The sequence below is a fragment of the Lissotriton vulgaris genome, chromosome 2_2 (genome assembly GCF_964263255.1).
Source record: "Lissotriton vulgaris chromosome 2_2, aLisVul1.2, whole genome shotgun sequence".
In the NCBI taxonomy this organism is placed as follows: domain Eukaryota; kingdom Metazoa; phylum Chordata; class Amphibia; order Caudata; family Salamandridae; genus Lissotriton; species Lissotriton vulgaris.
The window spans coordinates 9,050,673-9,058,434 of NC_141688.1; positions in this window are offsets into that span (position 1 = coordinate 9,050,673).

Consider the following 7,762-nt stretch of genomic DNA (forward strand, 5'->3'; position numbering starts at 1 on the left):
CCAATAGCGTTCCAAGCCCCTCTGCCATGGAGTGTACCTGTAAAAACCATTGCTTCACCAAGGATTGGATAGTGGACACTATTTGTAGTCTAAGCCGCTTGAAGCCAGATCAAGCCTCGTTTTCGTCTGGATTTCCAAGAGGGAGAGTGACAGAGAAAATGGTATGTATGGGTTCCACACCTCCTATTTTAAGAGGAAAGGTCACTCAAAGGTCCTTGCAGGCTCCAGCATAAGCAGAGAGAATATGTATGGTGCCACCACTGAGAATCCCCATTTGATCCAAGGTACTATGCCAAGTAAATAAAATCCAATGAAAGGAACTAAATTATTGTATGTCTTTATCTAGAAACGCTGGCCACAACACATAAAATACTTGTAAAACTAGAAACGCCATGGGGACAGAAATCCATCATGTTTTGCATCAAACTTGAACTACTACTTTAAAATGTTACTCAAGTTCACATTTATGCAAGGCCAGCATTTCCCTGACTTTCTCTGCCTTGCCCCCTGGTGGAGGAATATATTGGAAAACCCTTTAACCCCCAGGACTCATGCAGAGCATTAATAATGCTGTCAGCAAATGCTTCTAGCATGTTCTACTGGTTGCCATGAAATTCGGGGTTGGCTGGGAGAACAGCGCACAGCCTTGTATTGTACAATATCAAGTTATCAATGTTCTACAACGCAGTCCGATATCGGTTATGGCGGGAGTTTCTTCAGATAGAGATGAATCGCTAAGAGCCTCTGCAGCATTACGTTCCTTTTCCCAGTGCACAGTGCTCGGCTGCATCGCGTGCACCGATTCATTACACGAAGAAGAAATAAGCTGCAATTTCAGAGACAAATATGTGTTAGTTTGCCACTCGCGTTTCAATATCAGCTCTTAACTTTGTTAAAGTGTCGGGTTTCAGGCCCTGTTCAGTTTTACGGTCTGGGGATCTAATTACAGGCAAGATTGGGACACTATGTCTTGGCTCACAGTCCCACCGTGATTACAAGACCCATCTGCATTATTCCGTACAGGCAGTGCACAGCATACAGTGTGTTCTACTCGCACTTAATACAGATTTATCACAACACAGGGCGAGAGGCTTCGTTCCTTACAAACAAATGCCTTTTCGCGTGCGGTTCTCAATGCAGACTGTCCCAGTCTGTAGAACCGGGATGCAATCATGCACGTGCGGAGTAATGCTTTGTTTAGCACCTTGCACTATCTTATCCCAGGTTCTCCCAGATAAAATTCCATAAAAATTGTAAAGTTCTGTCTTGGTAAAACGAGGCCAGGTTAGGTAACCTGTCTATGTTTTCTGAGTTTTCTCTTTCTACCTATCACAAAGCAGCCTCTTTAAAAGACACCCTACAAAATTAATCAGCTAAACTATGACCCGCTTATTAAGAAAGTAAAAATAGACCTACTTAGAGTTAATAATCTCCATCTCTCTATAATAGGTAGGGGAAACTACAATAAAATGAGCGTATTCCCAAAAATATTATATCTGTTTCGGGCAATTCCCCTCTTGGTCAATAATGATACAATCAAAACATTAGATTCAACTATCTCGAGATTTGTCTGGAATTACGGGAAAGTTAGGAGAGCACTCCCTAAACTAACACTACCATACTCTAGAGGCGGCTTAGCAATACCAAATTTAACATATTACTTATGGGCGGCCCTCCTGCAACAAATGACCATCCTATTTACTGCTCGAGTTCCAGTACACACCAATCAGGATCAGGCAATACCCTCAATATACGAATTATTATTACTGCTAAAACAAGTCGAGCCATCCTACTACAAAAAAATTAAATTCAAGATCTTTATAGATGCTTTTAAAATCTGGAAACAAACCACTAAATTACTGACAATATCAAGGTATACCAAATACACACCCCTATGGCAGATCTCAATAATTCCGCACCACCTTAATGATAGTACTTCTGGGAGGTGGGAGAGATTAGGCCTAGTAACAGTTGGAGATTTCCTAGGCAGAGAATGTAAACCTACTTTCGAAGAGCTTTGTGTAAAGTATCATATCCCCCGCACTGATTATTTGAAATTTAGACAAATCTCTACCTCTCTTAGACAGTCGATATCAACTATAGACTTAAAAACAATACAGCTATTAAACCTTATAGGCAAACAGACAACTAGGATAGGCAACATTTATGATTTATTTATAAGGAATCATACTGATGATCTTGAACAAACGGAAAGAAACTGGGCCAATAAACTGAATAATGAAAACATCGATATAGATATGTCCCTAATCTTATCATCTAAAGTATTGTTGGCCTCAAATCTGAAGTCTCAAACCTACAAAACAATATACGACCTATACTTTACCCCTGCAAAATTATTTACTTGGGGTAAAAGAGCACATGATCAATGCCCAAGATGCTCACTGGGTCCAGCTAATCTTATTCACATGCTCGCTGAATGCCCAAAATTAGATGAGATTAAAAAAGGTATAACTAAGTACTGGGCCGAAATTTTCGGCCATGAATTAAGAACATCAACAACTCTTTTTGTCCTAGGTTATGACGACTCCCTTGGGCATAGTAATGAAGAAATCATGGCTATTTTTGCTGGCACGGCTGTTTATTGGATTATTCTGGCAGCGCAGTGGAAGGACCCAGGCGCTCCCACTTTTCAGGGTTGGCTGAATAGATTATTAGGTATATACAAGCAAGAGGCAGCAATCTATAGAACTAGAGGCAAAAAATCGAGATTACTTGGTGAGCAGATATGGGCTTCAGTTGCGACCTGGTTTGAGAACCACAGAAACACATAGCCCTTCTAATAAAAAAGCATTGTATAAAAGTATTTTTGAAGGTCGCCCCCCATGTAAAGTCATTTTATTCATATCTTCCCTCCCATGCTTGGAACACACTGGAGAATCTACGTGAAGTGACTGTGAAACGAACCATGTATTGTTGTACTACTCACCTAGTTTAATATCTTTGTTTAGAAGGAATAATGTATTGATTCTTCTTTTTCTTTCTTTTTTTAACAGTCTTTTTGATGAACTTTTGTATACTTCTCTTTTATACACATTGTACGTTACTAATCTCTCTGTTTTTGGTATGTATCTTCTGAACCTGCTCAAATAAAAAAAAAGACACCCTACACTCCCACATTGGCAGTGGTGGCTCCTTCACTAAGGCGGAGGAGTGTCGCCCACTGCTTTTCGCAGGAAAATAAAAATACTCTATGTTATTATCATTTATTTTTCCTGCTGCGTCCTCTCAGCGGACGGTTGTGCCGGTGTGTGGCACTTCTGCTCTGCTCTGCTCTCCCAGCAGGGGGAGGAGTGGTGGGCACTAGGTAAGTGCGCATGAATGTTTGACCGGCCCTCAGGGCCTGCATGTTCTCCATGCAGGCAGCACTATAGCCTGCATGGAGAACATGAGCAGCCACCCATTCCCTGGCTGAGCTCCAAACCACAGTGCTCGGACCAATCACAACGCTGCATTGCGATTGGCTATCGGTGTTTCATTCCAGTGTTCCCCTTTGATCAATGAGGATGCCGCTAAAGTGTATGTTGCATTGCACAGCAGAAGTGTCCCTGCACAAGTGTCACCACAAACAATAAGACTGTGTCATATATGGCGACTTCTTATTGTATCACTCATGTTTCTGCATTTGCTTCTTGACTTCCTGGAGCATTCCTTGTGCACAACCATGCCACAGGTATTTTATATAATAGAGGCACACCACGATACCCCTGTATGTATTTTATGCACACCTTCCGGTGGGCTCACAATTCCATCCATTCCCTTTCCTGCAGCAGCAACTTCCAGCCGCAGCATAAGGCCTCCATTGCTTTGTGGTGTCCCTTAATGTGTGCTGGCTGTTCAATCAGTTGATGAATCAATCATTTATCACTTGATATAGCGCATAGCTGCTTCAAATAGAAGCGTAGCTCCCAGCACTCTTTTACCGGTTGCAAACATTAGGGCTTATCCACACTGTTTTGTGCTGAATTTTATTGCATTATAATTGCATATATATAACGCTTACTACCGCTAAAAAGACCATGGAATGGTTTTGGCGGTCAGCATGCTACTCGCAGTTTTTGGTCAGCGAGTACTAGTAGTGAGTAAGTATTCTCAGATGCATTACCCTAGTTTCTCTGTGGTGGAATGAGAGGGGTTGGGTGTCATCACTAGTGTGTTAGAGTCTAGTGGGTGGGTTTGCTGGTGCAAATGTTTTGTGGCGTGAATAGTTTGGGTAGAGGAAGATTAGCAGTTTGATAGATTGTAACCAAGTGATTACCAGTTTGTGGGAAGGAAGGAGGCATCATAGGCTGTGAGTCGAGAGATAAGCAATTCAAACAAAGACCTATAGAAAAGTAAGCTAGAGGACATACAGTTGCGTTGGATAAGCACATACAATATGGGGCCAGAGCCAAGTACGATGAGCAGGACATTCCGAGGATGGTAGGCACTCAGTTGTCATACATCAAGATCCGTTTCCGGCAGGGGGCATGCAATATAATGGGAGGAAGCTTGTTGGACATTATGTATTCTGGAGGAGGTGAGAGAGAAAAACAAGAGTATTTTGGTTTTTGATAGTACTTTTGTTTCACGTTAAATTATACAGGGACTGAGTGAGAGGAATCATTGTTTTGTTTTTTTGGTTGCATTTTTATATAGCACATACTCACTCTATAGAGGTCAGAGAGCTTTGCATGATCTCCAGTTGCATTACAGACTCATTCATTTTTAGGCACAGTGAGATTAGCCCAAAAATCCCAGGATGTTTGAGCCTCCCACCAGACTCGAACCTGGTTCCCCAGTTTCAAAGTCAGCTGCCCTAGCTATTAAGCCTCACCCCAGGTAGCATTGAGTGGAATGGAATGGAATGGAAGAGCATTTATAGAGCTCTTGGCTACCCGGAGGCCTCCCAGCGCGGAGTCAACCAACACAGGGTGCCAGGGAACTAGGAAAAGAGCAGGGTCTTTAGTTGCTTCCATAAAGCCATGTGTTCCTGAATTACGCGTAGGTGGAGAGGTAGGGAGTTCCAGAGTCTAGAAGCATTACATGAAAAAAGTCTACCACAGCTCCTGGATCTCTTGATCCTAGGGGTTTCTGCCAGATGAAGATCGTCTGAACGGAGGTTCCAAATGGCTTTATAAGGGTGGATCATAGTGGAGATCGTGGGTGGCTTGAGTCCTTGCAATGCTTGCACAAAGCCTTAAACCGGATCCGCTCTTGGACCGGGAGCCAGTGGAGGGTGTGGAGGGCCGGTCTGGCCGAAAGCCTGTTGGAAGTCACTGTCAGCAGCCTTGCTGCGCTATTTTGAATGGTTTGAAGATTCCTGACTGGGGAGGTGGGAGCGCCTAATACAGTGCGTTCCCATGGTCCAATCTGGAGAGTATAAGGGATTGGACCATTACTTTCTTTGCCATCGGGGGAAGGAGAGGTAGAACCTTACTCGCCGTTTTCAGGAGGCCGTAGCACAAGGCTGCTGTATTCCTGGCTTGGGTCCTGAGGCTGAGATCCTGGTCCAACCATACTCCAAGGCTCTTAATTTCTGATTTTGGTGAAGGGGCTCGGCCCATGCAAGAAGGTCACATCAGACTGAGGTTAAAACAGATAGGGTTACCCAAGATCATAATTTCGTTTTTTTCCCCATTAAGTTTGAGCTGGGACTCGCCATCCAGTTTGAGATGTCGTTCAGGCAGGAGTTAAGGGTATGGGTTTCTTGAGCGGGTTGATTGAGCCCTACCACCAGCTGAGTATCATCAGCGTAGGTGACTATACGAATACCGGGTGGGTCTACTATGTCTGCTAGCGGGACATGTAGACATTAAAAAGGGTCGGGCTAAGGGAAGAGCCCTGGGGCACCCCGCACTGAAGGACAGTAGGCTTAGAGATAGTATTTTCTTAAAAACCTGATAGGTTCTACCCTCTAGGAAGGAGGCTAGCCATTGGAGCGCCGTGCCATCCACTCCTATGTTCCTGAGTCGTTGGACCATAATCAAGTGATTAACTGAGTCGAAAATGGCGCTCAGGTCAAGGAGTAGAGTGGCCGCCAAGCCTCCTGAGTCCAGGATTTTTTTGCTCTCCTCAACCACTGCCAGTAGAGCTGTTTCGGTGCTTTGGTGTGGTCGGATGCCTGTTTGCGAGGGACGGAGCGGGTTGTGGGTCAGAGAGAGTTGAGTTGACGTGTTTCTCTGTTACCTTACTTATGGCCGGAAGAAGGGCTATGAGGCGGTTGTTGCCCAGGTCTGTTGGGTCCAAGTTGGGCTTTTTTAGTAGGGCTTTGACCCTTGCCTCTTTCCACTTGGGGAGAACTAGTCCAGCGGTGAGTGAGGCGTTGATCAGATTAGTCAGGATGGGGGCTATAGTAGGCATGACCTGTTTCAAGATGTTCAAGGGTGCAGGGTCGGTGGGGGAGCCTCTCTTTACCGTGGTCACCGGAGAATTAAAGGTTTCTTCGGTCATAGATGGGAAGTTCTGTAGGAGGTGTGCAGGGGGCCTTGTTGGGCGTTCATGGGGAGGCGGGGAGGAAGATCATTATCGTTCTTGGTAGGGAGTGATTCAAGGATCAGCTGGATTTTTTTATTGAAGTACTCTGCCATTTTGTTACACCGTATGCCGGAAGGGTCTGAAATTGATGCAGGAGGAGGAGCTTTAAGTAGCTTTTTAATGATATCGAAAGTTTCTTTGGATGAGTTGGATGCGGCTAGGATTCTGTTCTCATAGTAGGATGCTTGTGCTTTCCTGAGTTCTGTTTTATAAGCGAGAATGGCAAGTCTATAGTCCTATTTTTTAGAGGGTAGAAAATCTCTCCTCCAGTGTCTTTCCTTCACCTTACATTGTTGTTTCAGGGTGCGTAGATCTGGGGTAAAGCAAGGTGTATTTCGTGGGACCGCCGTCGTCTTTATTTTGATTCTGGGAAGGACCGTGTTGAGCGACTCTTCAATCCAGTTGAGAAAGTCCTCATTGGCTTGTATTGGGCATTTGTTTAAGCTGGGTGTGGTCTTTTCGAGCTCCTGAGAGCATTCCTCTATGAGGAGTTTATTCCAGGGGCGGCCTAGTGTCCATGATGGTTGTAACGTGCATCTGGGTGTCTGAGGTGACCAGAGCAGGCTTACCAGTGAGTGATCTGTCCAGGGTAGGGAGATAGGGTGGGTACCCTTGAGGTCGGGCAGGCTAGAGAACACTTGGTCCAGGAGATGACCTCCGGTGTGCATGGGTGTGTTAACCATTTGAGAAAGATTGAGAGACAGAAGATCTCTGGTCAGCTCACCATCATTGAGAGCGAGATGCTCATTGAAATGGAGATTGAAGTCTCCCAAGATCGTAAAATTACTCAATGCACTGGCTAGATTGATAGTGGCTTCCAGCAAGGAGTTGTTGAATGACCCTATTGGCCCAGGCGATCAGAATGCCTGTGAGGGCAAGAAGTGGGGAGACTACTATGGAGAAGTGGGCATTTTTACAGTCTTCGAGGGGGGAGCCCAGTAGACGGCAGATGAAATGATCCTTATAAGCAATAGCGATCCCACCCCCTCACCCCTTGGAGCAGTCCACTCTTTGTAGCAAATAGCCAGGGGGAAGGGCTTGCACGATGTTTGACTCCGAGCTAGGGGTGATCCAAGTTTCTGTAAGAAAAAGCACGTTGGGGTCTTGGTCTCCGAGTACCATTCAGATTTCTGCAGTGTGTTTTGGCAGAGATCTATAGTTGAGAAGTAGGAGACTGAATTTATCCTTAGCCGGGGTTGGGATAAGATTTTGAGGTGTGAAGTTGTGT